This window comes from Muntiacus reevesi, chromosome 2, assembly GCF_963930625.1.
Source record: "Muntiacus reevesi chromosome 2, mMunRee1.1, whole genome shotgun sequence".
NCBI classification, from domain to species: domain Eukaryota; kingdom Metazoa; phylum Chordata; class Mammalia; order Artiodactyla; family Cervidae; genus Muntiacus; species Muntiacus reevesi.
Genome location: NC_089250.1, coordinates 39,308,866 through 39,324,541, shown reverse-complemented (window position 1 = coordinate 39,324,541; position 15,676 = coordinate 39,308,866). Strand labels below are relative to the sequence as shown.

Below are 15,676 nucleotides of genomic sequence, written 5' to 3'. Positions count from 1 at the left end.
AACTGCATATTTTGGTTCACTTTGTTATAGCACTCACTCAGAGGAATCTGCATCCTGGCTTTATTTTTCCTAACTGTAAAATGAGAGTATCTTCATTTGACTTTCTCCAAAGGCAAGCAGTTTATTGGGAGATGATCTCAGGAAATACTAGCAGGAAGCAGGGTTGAATGACAAGGAAGGAAAGACAACCCTTAGAGTGTATTATGAACCAAGCTACCACTGTGGACAACTGAGATTTAATTCTTCCAAGGGAACTCTGGGACCCAGTGTAGAATACTGCCTTAGAGTGAGTCCACCTGAGTTGAGATGTTTATGTATCAACTCCCATCAGTCATTCATCTCACAGGGTCTCTTTTCCCCAGTATTTCTGACCTGTTGCACAAGCAGGTAGGGTTCAGGGACCAAACAACAAAAAGACACACAAGTAATGAAATGCCGGTACTGGTGGCTGAATGTCGAGCTGGTGCACAATGAAGCGTAAGGACAGGGGTCTGCCGATGGGGCATTGACAGCATCTGTTACAGAGGGCATTGATGAAGGGCCTAGAAGATCCCCCTCCCACATTAAAGTTACCCAGGCCCAGTTTATGGATCTACATTCTTCTAATTTCTGATCTGAAATGGCTGCTTTAGCCAGATTGGTTTACTCAATTTAGGGCACCCCCCAAACACTCTGTGCATTCATTCTCATTTTATTTGTGCTCTTCATATGTGGAAAACAGCTCAGCACTGTGTCCTCCCCTTTCCCCCCACTGTATCTGTTAGTTTTTTTTTTTTTTTTTCCTGTTAGTTATTTATTAAAAAAAAATTTTCTTGGCCGCACTGCATGGGCATGCAGAATCTTCATTCTCTGATCGGGGATCAAACCCATGCCTCCTGCATTGAAAGTAAAGAGTCTTAACCCCTGAACCACCAGTAGTGAATACAGAAGGGATACAGAAGTCCCTGTGTCCATTATTTATTGCTGCTAATGAACCACCCCAAACTTAGGGGCTTAACACAACAGCAATTTATTCTTTTTCACAACTTTGTGAGTCAGAAATTCAGGCAGGGCTTGCTGGGCACATCTCCATGAAATGCCAGCTGGGCTTATTCACGTGGAATGACCCAGGTGTCCGCTCATCTTCCAGGACTCTCTCCATATGGTCTCAGATTGTTCAGTAGCTCTGCCTGGACTTGCCCACAGGAGGCAGCTGGGCTCCCAGGGGAGGAGATGCAAGCTGCTCCTTGTAAGAACTGTGCACTGCAAGTCTGCAGATGTTACTCCCGCCTTTTTCTGTTGGTTAAAGCAGTTCGCATGGCATGCCCAGATTCAAGAAGGTGGGAGACAGGCTTCTCCTCTAGGGAGTGGGAGGAGCTGACCTGGCCACAACTGGATATGGTCCATCCTGCCCTCTCCCTCTTCTACTTACTCAGAGCCCCAAGTCAGACTCCTGCCTTATGGAGGAAACCTTTCCCATCACACTAGTCCACCCGAACAACTAAGGGCACCTCTTGTTAGACACACTTTTTATTTTGTCCTTAATTGTTTACTGTCTTGTGAGACTTTGTCACTACTTATCGTGGGCTCTTTGAGGACAGAGAAGTCAGGTTAGAGTCCGAGAACACTTTGTACTATTGGGAGCACATGATGGGCTTTCAATGTGTGTTTGTACAGAGACAAAGGGAGGACGGAGAAGTAGGGGCTGGATGGAGGCAGTGATGTGTACCCCTCAGGTTACGATCTTGATCAGTAGAGCTCATTTCTAGTCGATTAATCAAGAATCTTCAGCTGCTTATTCTGAAAACCTAATCATTCTGAATTCCTCCCAGCTTACATGAGGCTTTGGTAACACAGACCCCTGCAGGCAGAAATCACCAGGTCTGTAACTGGACGGGATCACGTGGAAGGTGCCTAGAAGACTTCCCTCCCTGGGAGGCAATATTTCCTGTGTCAAGCATTCCCCCTCTCCTTTTTTAAAAATTGTCTTTGTTTGGCTGTACCTGGTCTTAGTTGTGGCACGCAGGATCTTTGATTTTCACTGAGGCATGAGGAATCTTCCAGTTGTGGCTCGTGGGATCTAGTTCCCTGACCAGGGATGGGACCCAGGCCTCCTGCATTGGGAACTTGGAGTCTTAGTCCCTGGACCACCAGGGAAGCCCCAAGCACTGCTGTTGTTGTTTAGTCACTAAGTTATGCCCAACTCTTTGTTACCCCACGATTATAACCTGCCAGGTTCCTCTGTTCGTGGGATTTCCCAGGCAAGATATTGGAGCGGGTTGCCATTTCCTTCTCCAGGGGATCTTTCCGATCCAGGATCGAACCTGCATCTCCTGCTTTGCAGGCAGATTCTTTACCACTGAGCCACCAGGGAAGCATTACCCTCTTGTAAAAATACAAGTATGACCTGTTGGCAATGGATGGGAAGTGGTGGGAAGTGGGATGAAAATTTGAATCTCTGATGTCTTAGTGAAAATTATCTGATAAAATCGGATAAACGTGTTTCTTTTTCTGTTGCAGAAGAAGCTGGGACAGCAGCATGAATGTGTTAGAAGATTGGAGGCCATTGATGCTGAAAGGAGAACCAAGGAGGGAGGTTCCTGCAGACAAGTCACCTTGCTCACATCAGCCAGGCCAGGTGTGCTGGAGACATTCTGAATAATGCATCTTTCTGAGCATTCAAAAGTGGCTAGTGGTCTCATGGACAACTGAGAAAAATGGGAATATGGGTGGGAGGAAGATTCCAGAACCTGTGAACATGGCCGTGTGGACAACCCCTCCATTTCTGGGATCCAATCTTCTACGATGTGACAGGACCCTTAGTCACTAGGTTTCCAAAGGCAGGGGAAGCTTGTGGGAAAACTGACTCAGCGTGTCTGCAGTGAGTGAAATAAATGTTGTTGTGTTTTAGTCGGGCCTTTAGTAGAACCATTAACAGAAGATCAGCAGACCACCGGGATGGGTGGGCATCAGGGCTGAAAATTGATAAGACTCTCATGGTTGCTCCTATATGCAACCTCAAGTCATTTTTTAATTAAATGCCTTGAATTGTCTTTTTGGATCAAAACTTTCTCTGTTCTGTCAATTAAAGAAGGCTTGCTGCAGCCCACCTCATGGCTAAGGATATCAGATGTGTCTGTACATTATCATGCCTAGCAGTTTTTTGTGTGTTGATGTTGGCTGACACGCAGAAAATGTACTTTCATGGGCCTGGTGACTTTGTCATGGACACCGACTCTGGGACAGGCAGAGTAGTACAGCATGGACTTGGGTCACACCTGAGTTTCAGTTCTGCCTCTGTCACTAGCCTGGTGACCTTGGGACATTTGGAAACTTGAATGTGGGAAAAGTGTTCCTCATCTGGAAAATGGGAATAGCCACACCCAAGTCACGGGATTGTTGTGAGTAATGAGTAAGTGTATGTTAAGTTTCTAGAACTTTCCCTGGCTCAAAACTATATTTAATAAATGACTTTTAAAGCAAGGGTTTTTTTTTTGTGTTATTTACCATCTCATCATTTCACCATGGCACTGTGCTTACAGCCTGTGTCTGCATTTTCTGCTAACCATCAGAAAATGGTTAATATGTAGGCATGTGTGATTCCTAAAGATGGGGGAGAAATTCAGAGGATCTAGGATTTCTGGTCATCCTGTTAATTGAAGGGAATATTTTGATGCCCATTTGGGGGATTCACAGAGAGGATGAGGGGTTAAAGCCATAACAGAAAGGAATTCTTTTTATGGTGGAAATAAGAAATGAGCTGGTTATGAAAATTAGCAGAAGCCCCTGAATGAAGCTGTTCCATCTGTCTAGAACATTCAACTCCCAATCGCCCATTGACTGGTCACTCACACTGCTTCACTGTTACAACCTCTTCTAAGTGAGCAAAGAAACCCTTTCCTGGTGGATCACTCTGATTATTAAGAGCCATCCCTTTCTGGCATCCTCTGAATCCCAACCACATTGAGATTTGTTCTTCAGATGGGAATGTGAAAGTGAAGTCGCTCAGCGGTATCTGACTCTTTGCAACCCCATGGACTGTAGCCTACGAAGCTCCTCTGTCCATGGGATTTTTCAGGCAACAGTACTGGAGTGGGTCTCCAGGGGAACTTCCTGACCCGGGGATTGAACCCGGGTCTCCTGCCTTCCAGGCAGATGCTTTACTGTCTGAGCCACCAGGGAAACCCCTTCAGATGGGAACCTTGGTAAACAGTCCTGCTTGTTCTGTCTTTTTCCCTTGCCCAAATTCTTCCACATACAATCATGTCTCCAAATATAAATCCAGAGTAATCTTTCCCATCATCTTCTCTTCCCTAGGCTATTTGTTGGTTGATGACACTAGAGTTTGCAGTGTCCTTAAACACTTGGTGGAGCAAACATCTCTCCATTGACTCTTTAACGGAACTAAAGCACTCTAAACAAGGGGCTTTGTTCAGCCTTTTCAGTTAGTCATTTGTCAGGAAGCCTGGACCCAGCAGTTTCAGAAAGAGTAAAGAGAACTTGATAACTTTACCAAATTCCTGTTCACAGATTTGAAAGTGGGGTGGGGGGAAGTCTGTAGAAAATAAATTTAAAGAACAAATACCCTGGACTTCCCTGGTGGTCCAGTGATGAAGAATCCACCTTGCAATGCAGGGGACATGGGTTCCATCCCTAGTGAGGGAACTAAGATCCCACATGCTGCAGAGCAACTAAACTTGGACACAACAATGAAAGATCCTGCATTATTCAACGAAAATCCTGCATGCCTCATCCAAGACCTGACACAGCCAAATAAATAAGTACTAAATGAAACAAAACATCGACAGCAGCAAAAACACCACACACACCTGAGAAAAGCCTGGAAAGCAGTGCATTTAGAAACATCACCTTTCTTTTTTTTTTTTTTTTTTGAGACATCACCTTTCTGAAGGCACTCCGACGCTTGAGTTTCATTTCCCTCATTGTCATCTGTGCCCCTTGACAAGCATATCTTCTTCCAGGAAATGTGAAGGCAAATTTCTTGGCATTTGCTTCACTATATTCCCCAGACTGGAAATCTCATTAAGGAGCCCTTCCTGATGGAATGGATGGAGATGGAAACGAAATGCCCTCTCTGCTCACATTAGTATTTGGTTGAGATGGTCCAAATGTTTGTGGCAGTCATTAAATCTTCCCCAAGCAATATTCAGGTTTCCCAGGTGGCTCAGTGGTAAAGAATCTGCCTGCCAGTATAGGAGATGTGGGTTCAATCCCTGGGTTGGGAAAATCCTCTGGAGAAGGAAATGGCAACCCACTCCAGTTTTCTTGCCTGGGAAATCCCATGGGTCGAGGAGCCTGGAGGGCTACAGTTCATGGGGTCGCAGAGAGTCAGACATGACTGAGCGACTAAACAACAACAAAGCAATGTTCCTAGGGATAAGCCATCGAGGAAAATGGAAATTAAGTTTGCATGACTGCATTCCCCTGTTCCAAATGAGGAAGCCATCTCTAGTTTGGGGGGAGGAGGGAGGTTGCATGGTCTTCTTGCTGAGTTTTTTTTTTTTTTTCTTAGTGAGTTTTTAATCGAGTTGCTATTCCCCTCTTTCGTTTATGGAGCCATAGAAGTGTCTGTAATGAAAGATGACAATGGCAGTGTGCAGAGGTTCTGCCCAAAGAAAATATGACAGCTCTCTCATAGGGCCTGGACGGAAGCAGAGGGAGCTTGGTAACAAGCCGCATCGCTCTCTCTGTCGTGCATACTGATTGCAAATCGTGTGGGTTATCCTCCACTCTGTAAGAAAAAGGTGTGTGTGTGTGTGTGTGTGTTAGAAAGGAAGAGAGAAGGAGAGAGAATTTCTCTCAATTGATTATGAACCTCATGCATAGCAACCAATGGAGAAATGACTCTCAGGTTTCCTATAGCAGAGCGCGCATGCACGTGTGTGGGCGCACACACACACACACACACACACACACACGTGTGCGCGCGCAGACACGCACACTCACTCTTATACACTGACAGGCTAATGGCTACTTTCCCAAAGAGTGGTTAGAAAGAAGTAGTAAATGGGACTGTGTTGATGCCGGGAGAAGACCCGGGCAAAGATCAAGATACCCCCAGTGTATCGGATAACACATAATTGGCGGGTCACAGCCAAATGAGTGTAGTCACGCATCGCCGGGCCGGCCTTTGCCGCTGATAAAGACACTTGTAAACAATTCAGTCCCAGAACATGGCAATAATATGTTGATCCGGCGTGTAATGAGGTGTCCCTGGAATCAATAAGCAGTCCTGGAGAGCAGGGAGCAGGGCAGTGGCTGTCTTTTTGATGACCTTTCCTCACCGCCGAGGACCTCGGCTCCCCTGAAGAGGACTTTTCTCATTTTGCGGCGGCTCCGAGTGTCAGAACTTCCATTCGCAGCCAGCAAATGAACAGCCGGGCCCTGCATGCTAATGACGTCCAGGCTATTTTGCACCTTTTCATCCGCACATTATGCTCTTGACTCTGGAGAAGGTGGGAATTAGGCCGGACCCTGGTGTCAGACTGCCTGACGGCTCGGCTCCGGAAAACTGGTAATTGAAGCTGATGAGTGATGCGAGGGAGGCCTGAATTTGGAAATAAACAGTTTCAAGCACTGCATGTCATTTCTAGAGAGACTGCTGAGCGAATGGAAATGAGCTCTGTTTCTTGAATCTAATGCAGTTTCTCAGCAGGAAAAACACCGTCTTTTAGACAACAATGCCAGTCATTAAGATTTAAATGTTCTGGCGATAATAGAAGAGCTGGCCTCCCTGGTTCACAAATAGCACTTATGTAAATGTCTTTCAACACCCAGATCTACATTTAATCCACGCCCAGGAAGATAACTGCGTCGGGAAAGCGGAACCAAATGCAAGCCTTAGTCTATAAATATCATTCATAAGGAGAGAGAGGAAAACTGTCAAATTGTTTGCCAACATGTCACATCGCATCGCCTGTCAGCGCTGGAGAAATGGCACCTCCCTGTTCAAACAATGAAAGGACGCTCAGAAGTCTGCCATAAAACACTCAGAAACCACACTTTTCCTGGTTATTTCTGCTCTGATGTATTTCTTTCCAAATAAATATGCTGGCCTTTTATGCGGAAATGGCATGAACATTCCCCACCTGAAAAGCAGAATCTCTGCTTGGCGAGTGATCTGTGTACTTAATGTTGCAACAGAATCTCAAATCTGGACCTGCTCATGTGTAATATTTAAAAGTTCTTTCGTCAAGTGTTTGTTTCACCTTCTTTTAACATTACTATGTTGTCACAGAGCCCTGGACCAAACATGACATGCCGTGCTGGTGTCTTCATCCCCAATCTGCTGAGATAATCTGAACCCTGAGTAGCTGTGGCTGTTTGTGAAAAGAAGGGCTTGTAACCTACACATAGACTTCTGTGGTTTAAGAGGCTTTAAAAATCAGGGTTATTAGACATGCCTCCCCCTACCCTGCCACCCCAGCCCAATTCTTCCTGTGCAGGTGAAACACCTTCAGGGAGAAAATTACGAGCCTGCAGAAGAGGAGAACAAGACCAGTAGTATTTATCATGGCAGGCCTGAGTGATTCATGAATAACCATCACTTTGCCCTTTTCTCGTTTCTCTTCCCCACCAGAAGTGAGAGTTCGCGATTTCGGGCCTTTTTCAATTTAATGGTGACATGCAGGATTCTTGCAAGCAGTCTCTGGTTTGTTAGCCGCATCAAGGATGTCAGCACAGCTCGAGAGAAACTGAAGGCGGCTGGGGTGTTATTGTCACTTCAGTTTAAAGGTAGCAAATCTATCTTGCAAAGGATCAACGCTGAATTACTTCAGCATTTCAAAAATATAGATAAGCAATGCATTTCTAATAGCGTACTTGTGGATCCGGGATAGATCAATGAATATTCAGCAATCCTTTGCATGAAATGTATGAAACAAGAAAAAGGATAAATCTTCAACACACACACACACATGCACACACACATGCAGGCACACCCACCCCTCACTGTGACAATGTCACCCCATTCTGTCATTATTTCTGTGTCTCATGGGGTCTCCCTTGACATAATGGCTAAAAGAGAGGGAGAAAATTGGGGTCACTACTATGCAGTGATGATAACTGCAAAGCTCTCAGTGCTTGGTGCACACATGTGCTGGGAATCCAATCTTTATACAGTTATTTCTGTTTCCAGAGCAGCATTGTTTTTGTGAAAAGCTTTTATGTGTATTTCTTCACTGGACTCTCAACACAAGCCAATGGCACCAAAGTCCATTTTATTAACATGCAAGAAAAGGGAAGAGAGAAATGATGTGATTTTTATAAGGTCACACAGCAAATCCACTGGTGAAGCCAGAATCAGAACTTTCCATTTTAAACATTTGCTTCGTTCTTTTCTAGAAATCTGCGCTCCCCTGTGTAGGTATCCTCAATAAAGAAGATGATGCAGTGTTGGCTATTTTTGCTTCTATCCTCACAAGCACCACATCTTCGGCTGGTGCTATGAGACTGAAATTGTGACTTGGAAGCAGGATGGGCAACTCCGATTGCTCCGAGGAGGAAGAGCAAGGGCAAGATTTTTTCAGTCTTTCCTGGTCACTGGTGGTGGCTACTACAGCAAGAGCATCCTTTATAAGTGGATAAGGAATGATTCAACATTGTTTGAGGATCAAGAACATAGGTTTGGCTTTGGTTCAAATCCTGGTTCCATCAAGGTCTCAGTAACTGCAGAAAAGCAATGGGACATTTTTTGCTCGTGGAACGGGAACCGCAGAAGTGGGTAGTCTAGGGTGGAAGAGAATGGGCCCAGTGATGCTATCAATGTCCCAGTTCATTTTGTTTTTCTATTTCACCTATTTTAGAATGTCATTTCCTTCTCAAGGATGCCTCATGCTCACATTGTGGCTATGCAGTTGCAGCCCTCTCGTCTGGAGGAGGAGGAAGGGAAGAGGGCCAGGCAAAGAGCCCGATCAATATGTCGTTCCAAGGAGCTTTATAAGAGGCAGTTCCACCCCCAACTTTTGTTTGTAGCTCTTTGGTAAGAACTTTCACCAGGCTATTTCTACCTACAAAGAGGGTTGGAAGGTGCAATTTTGAAGCTGACATGTCACGGCTCCCTCCATAGTTGGAGTCCTCTTACTTGGAAACAAGTGAACAGAGATGGTGTAATTGACTGAAGGAAGACTTTGCTGCCACAAACACTTAGGAGACATGTGAATCCAAGCTAGTTACTGAACTTCTTTAAGTCTCAGCTTACTCATCTTGTCACTTGGGAAGAAATAGTGAACTTTCCTTATTAGCTCGGCATGAATGGGTCGTGAGACTAAAATGAAATAATTCACATACAGTGCTGTCCCAGCACAGAAATGTGAGATATGATGACCTAGGAAATGAGGTGTGAAAACATGCTCACCTTACTAGTGATTGGGGAAGTACAACTGAATACTACAACAGGAAGGCGTTGGCACCTTCAGAAACTACTAAGCAGGTAACTGGGACCGTGTTTCTGGAGGGTAATCTGGCAATAAGAATCCTCCTTCTTGGAATGCATGCTAGAGAAATACTTGCACAAATGTATACAGAGACCTTAAGACTGACTGGTTTGACCTCCTTACTGCCCAAACCTGGGTTTCCCAGGTGGCTCAAGTGGTAAAGACCCTGCCTGCCCAAGCAGGAGATATGAGAGATGTGGGTTCAATCCCTGGGGCAGGAAGATCCCCTGAAGGAGGGCACAGCAACCCACTCCAGTGTTCTTGCCTGGAGAATCCTGTAGGCAGAGGAGCCTGGCGGGCTAAAGTCCACGGCGTGGCAAAGAGTCGGAAACGGCTGAAGTGACTTAGCACTCTCACACGCATAATGAGACCTGTCTGAAGATGGCACTGAAGCACTATTTGTAAGAGCCAAACAACAACAATAACAAGAAAACCCCAAACCAAAAATCTTCAAACATAAAATACAACAGAAACTGAACAGTCAAAAGAAGAATGTCTAACTGAACTGTAGTTCATCTGTGCCATGGATGGCTGTGCAGAAGATTAGATGGAAGAAGATTCATATGTCTGAGCTGATAAGAAAGAAGGGGAGGGACTTCCCTGGTGGTCCAGTGGCTGAGATCCTACACTCCCAATGCAGAGGGCCCAGGACTGATCCTTGGTCAGGGAACTAGTTCCCATATGCCACAGCTAAAAGATCCCGCGTGCCTCAACAGAGACTGAAGACCCTGGGCACCCCAACTAAGACTTGGACAAAGCCAAATAAATACATATTTTTTAAAAAGAAAGAAGGGGAGATGTAGCAAACCTTTCTTAAGTGAAAACAGCAAGTTGAAGAATGATACATAGGCTATGATGTTGTATGTGGTGGTGGTGGTTTAGTCACTCAGTCGTGTAGGACTCTTTGCAACTCCATGGACTGTAGCTCAACAGGCTCCTCTGTCCCTGGGACTCTCCAGACAAGAATACTAGAGTGGGTTGCCATTCCCTTCTCCAGGGGTTCTTCCCAACCCAAGGATTGAACCTACATCTCCTGCATTAGCAGACAGTTCTTTACCACTGAGCCACCTAGGAAGCCCATGATATTGTACACGTCACTCATAGTGTCCTTGCTGTTCCCTTCAGTCAATACCCTCCCAAAGGTAACACACTTCTGTCCTACAGCATGGACTGTTAGTTTTGCCCATAATCTTTTTATGTGCACACAGGACATTCTCTAGGATCATAAAAGAAGTTTCAGCAAATTTAAGATTAAAATGATACCAAGTATCTTTTCTGATCACAATGGTATGACACTAGAGATCAATAACAGGAGGAAAACTGGAAAATTCTCAAATATGTGGATACTAAACAATGTACTCTTGAACAACCAATAGGTCAAAGATTTTTATTTATTTATTTATTTTATTTTTATTTATTTTATTTTTTTTTATTAGTTGGAGACTAATTACTTCACAGCATTTCAGTGGGTTTTGTCATACATTGACATGAATCAGCCATGGAGTTACACGTATTCCCCATCCCTATCCCCCCTCCCACTTCTCTCTCCACCCGATTCCTCTGGGTCTTCCCAGTGCACCAGGCCCGAGCACGTGTCTCATGCCTCCCACCTGGGCTGGTGATCTGTTTCACCCTAGATAATATACATGCTGTTCTTTTGAAACATCCCACCCTCACCAGGTCAAAGATTTTAAAATAATTTTCTGCCTGCTAGTAATTGCCTTCATAACTCTAATTAACTTGGCCTCTCAGTGTTCTTGATTTTTTAATCTTCCTACATTTTCTACAGAACTTCTGCTATGTGATATGAGGATTTGATTCATGTATATCCTTTCTTATCTTCCCCTCCTCAGTTTTGGTAGGTTGACCTTTTGTATTTTTCTGCTGACTGTCTTTACCAACTTTTCCTTTCCTGGTGCTTTTAAATTTAAGCCACTGTGCTGTGCATTACTTTTCCTACATACGTGAAAAATTGTTTCTTGAGGTACATGAGGCCAGACACTTGTATGTTACTTTTCTGGGTATACATATTTTCTCCCTTTTGTATCTGAATGTAATTTTATCTTTGGTTCAATCTGCATCACTTTAATTAAAAGGCAAAAAATAAAATTCACATGGCAACCCTTGTGTCCATGAAATGGAAGCTTCATCAAATATTAAACCACACACACACACACACAAAACCAAATTCAGCACCTGGTTCTTCCTTTTATCTGAGTAACAAGGGTGAGAAACTATTTAAATCTTCCTTGAGATCCATGTAAATGACCAAGACAGTTAGGCAGCGAGTGGTCTTCAAAGTAGACATCCTTCCAACAAATGATTTCTTTACTGCTTAAGGCTGATAGATGCCCGGACGAACAAAAAGATAAAACAAAACCCATCTCTTTTATTGCCCCCTCTCCTGTATTTCAGGATGAGGATGTGACATTGGATGGATTCTGTGATCACTTAGTGAATTTTAGACGGTTTTTGTTGGGTGTGAGGCATACAGTGATTGGAGTAAGAAGAAATTGAACCATGGAGTCAGATGTCCAGAAGTTCTGCCCACAACTTGTTAGTTGTTTTTTTTAATGGCATTTGGTAATTGTGTTACTTAAGTGGGTTAGAGACAACCAACCCAGTTGTGTTGACCTCCTATCAAACATTTATTTTGTTTGAATTTTTAGCTTGTAATTCTTTAACTTTTAATGCTGTGAAATGCAGTGTGTCTCTCCCATATTTCAGATGAAGAAATGAGACTGAGTTTTCAGCTCATGTTAGGCAGAAATAAAGAAAGAATATCAGATGCCTTATCCAAGAATTTCCTGGTAACTGAGGGAGGAGGAGAGAAAAAAAAGAATGAGAGGAATTGGGGGACAAATGAGGTCAAGATGTCCTGGGAAAAAGCCAGAGGTGCCAGGAGAGCAGGACGGCCTCACAAGGAAGCATCTTTTCATTATGAAGAAAAGTATTTCTGACTCCTAAATGTAGGTATGAGTTAACAGGATTTTAATGTTGAAAATACTATTGAAAGAACTTACAAATATGGCTAGCAATGGGAGATTTAATAATATATTATCCAGGAAGAAATGGTTGACTTTGTTTATCTTAATCTTAGTAAAAGAAGACACAAGGGACCTGGAACTTTATTAATTTTGAAAGAAGGAATTAATCTTTTTGTTTACCCAGTATCTTGTCTTTGGTGAGCAATGAGATTTTGGAGGATGAAAATTTTAACCGGCTTGATAGAAATACACTGCAAACCAGACACATAATTTAAGATTTTCTTGTGCCCACATTATAAAAAGTAGAAAAGAAACAGGTAAAGTTAATTTTTAAAGTTTTAATTTAAACTTTAATTTTAATTTTAATTTAAACTTTAATTTAATTTTAAACTTTTTCTTTCAGTTTTATTGTATAAATTGTGTAAGTATAATTGACATATACATCAATACATACATATATCTGAATAGTTTAAGGTATATAGCATAATGATTAGACTTACACACATAATGAAATTATTATTGCAATGAGTTTAATAAACATCCATCATCTCACATACATAGAAAATTAAAGAAATAGAAAAAAATACTTTTCCTTGTGATAATAACTCTCAGGATTTATTCTCTAAACGACTTTCATATATGGCATACAGTAGTGTTAATTATGTGTCGTATTATATATTACATCACTAGAACTCATTTGTCTTATAAGTAGAAATTTTACCTTTGACCCCTTTCTTCTGATTTGCCACCCCATACCCACCTTCACTAACCACAAATCTGATCTCTTATTCTGTTTGTTTCTGAAGATAGTTGACTTACAACACTGTTAATTCCCATTACGCAAGACAGGGATTTGATATTTCTATACATTTCAAAATGATCACCAGGGTAAAACTAGTTACACTATGTCAATGTAAAGACATTACCTATTTATTGACTGTATTCCCCACACTGTACAGGTCGCCCCCATGACTCATTTATTTTGCAGCTGGAAGTTTGTAGCTCTTAATGTCCCTCACCTATTTCTTTGTCTTCCCAACCTTTCCCCTCTGGCAACGATCTGTTTGTTCTCTGTATCTATGCCTGTTTCTGAAACAGGTAAATTAATTTTAATCATGTATTTCATTTAATCCAACATATTGAAAATGTTCATTTCAAACATAATCAACATAAAAATTATTAATGAGATAGTGTACTTGTTTTTCATTTTAACTTTTGAATGTCAGTGTATTTTCTGCACTGATTGGGCATCATAATTGAGACACACCATTTTTAATAGTTTAAGTAATTTGCAGGCAATTAAGCCGACTGTGCTCTTTTCCCCGTGAGAGCCTGGTGTGCAATGGCTACAGACCAGCAAGCTCCTTGACAATGTATTCAGCCTGTTGCCTGTATGTGTTGCCCTAAGGGACCTTGGAGACAGACCTTTCCAGTGGACATTCATGACTGGCATACTGCACCCAGTCTAGCTCCAGACAGGCATGTGTGGTGCTTTTGGAAAGCCCCAGGGCACAGTGGCCAGGGTCCACATTGGCCAAGTCATAATGTCCAAGCTGCAAAACAAAGAGCATGATATTGAGGCCCTCAACAGGGGGGCCTGGCCTGTTGAAATGTGGGAAAACCCACATCTCCAAGGAGTGGGTATTTACTAAGTTTAAAGCAGATGAGTTTGAAGACATGGTGGCAGAAAAGCAGCTTATCCTGGATGGCTGTGGGGCCAAATACACCCCTAATCATGTTCCCCTGGACGAATGGTGGGTCTTTTGCTCACGGGAGCCTTAGCGCCAGCCTCATTACTCACGACCACCAATAAATCTTATTTCCTGTGTTCCCCAAAAATAGTTAAAAGTAAAATGGATGTCAATCAAAACTATAAAATTGCATTTCACAGGAAAACATGTTTTACACTTCAGTTTGAAGACAAGTAATTTAAAATGAAATGAAGAATTCAGTTCCTCAGTGGCATTAGCCCTATTTCAAGTGCTCAGCAATCACATGACCATGGACAGTTGTTCTGGACAGAACAGCTCTCATTAAGGGTTAACCTCTCACCTAAGGCCAACACAGAGAATGTTAAAAAATCAGAGAAGTGTATCACCATTTCAGAGGTGCCCTTCCTACTTTGTCACAAGCTTCATGCTTGAATGTCCCACAGACCCACAGAATTTGGATCTCTGGAGGTCCAGTCATTAAGACTTGCCTTCCAATGTAGGGTTCAGGCAATCCAAGCCAGGGACCCATCTTCCAGCAAGAATTTCCTGGATTAGCATAGATTTAGTTTATGCACAAACTGGCTACATTGTCTGAATTGTGTGCCCATGCATTCCTGTATTGAAACCTTTACTCCGCAACACCTCAGAATGTGATTGTACATGGAGGCAGGGCCTTTAAAGAGGTAATGCTGTTACAGTGAGGTCACTAAAGTGGGCCCTAATCCAACATGACCCGTGTCCTTATAAATGAATAAATGTGGGCACAAGGAGAGACCTGAGACCAGCATGCACACAGAGGAAAGGCCATGTGAAGACTCAGTGAGAAGGTGGCTATCTGTTAACAAGGGAGACGGGCTTCAGAAAAACTACCCCTACAGACAGACTGATTTTGGACTTCCAGACTCCAGAAATGTGAGAGAAGAAAATTTTGCTGTTGAAGCAACCCAGGCTGTGCTATTTTGTTATGGGGGCCCGAGCAGCTGATAAGACTTGACATAGACAGGGTTAAAAAAAACCAGAGAAGTGCATCACCATTTCAGAGGTGCTCTTCCCACTGTGTCACAGGCTTCATGTCTGAATGATCCTGAGAGCTTGGATCTCTGGAAGTCCAGTGGTTTAGACTTAATGTTTTGCCTTCTAAGGCAAGGGGTGCAGGTTTGATCCATGGTAGGGGAACTAAGATCTCACATGCCTTGCGGGTGGCCATAAAACCGGTACATAAAACAGAAGCACTGTTATGACAAATTCAATAAAAGGCTTTAAAAGTGGTCCATGTAGAAAAAGTCTTAAAAAAAAAAAAGAAAAATAAACACGCAAGTGTGTGTGTGTGTGTGTGTGTGTGTGTGTGTGTGTGTGTTTAGTTGGCTTTGTTTGCAGGTATTTTAGCAGCTGTTTGGCCAGAATGTTGTGTGTCTTTTCCATTTGGAAGGTGGGGAGTGAATGAGTCACAGTGACAAACCATAAACATGCAGCTCTGAGGTTCAGCATGAAGTGTCCATGGCCATCAAGCCCTTCTCTTGCCTTTGTCCATCACAGTGCAGAT

The 15,676-nt window shown here is 43.1% G+C and overlaps 1 non-coding gene across 1 annotated transcript; it reads left to right on the top strand.

The window, feature by feature from the left end:
- The first annotated feature begins 13,710 nt into the window (after positions 1-13,710).
- LOC136162219 (small nucleolar RNA SNORA70) lies at positions 13,711-13,846 on the top strand. Its single transcript, XR_010662037.1, has one exon. It is a non-coding gene; the product is annotated as a small nucleolar RNA SNORA70 (small nucleolar RNA).
- Positions 13,847-15,676: the final 1,830 nt, after the last annotated feature.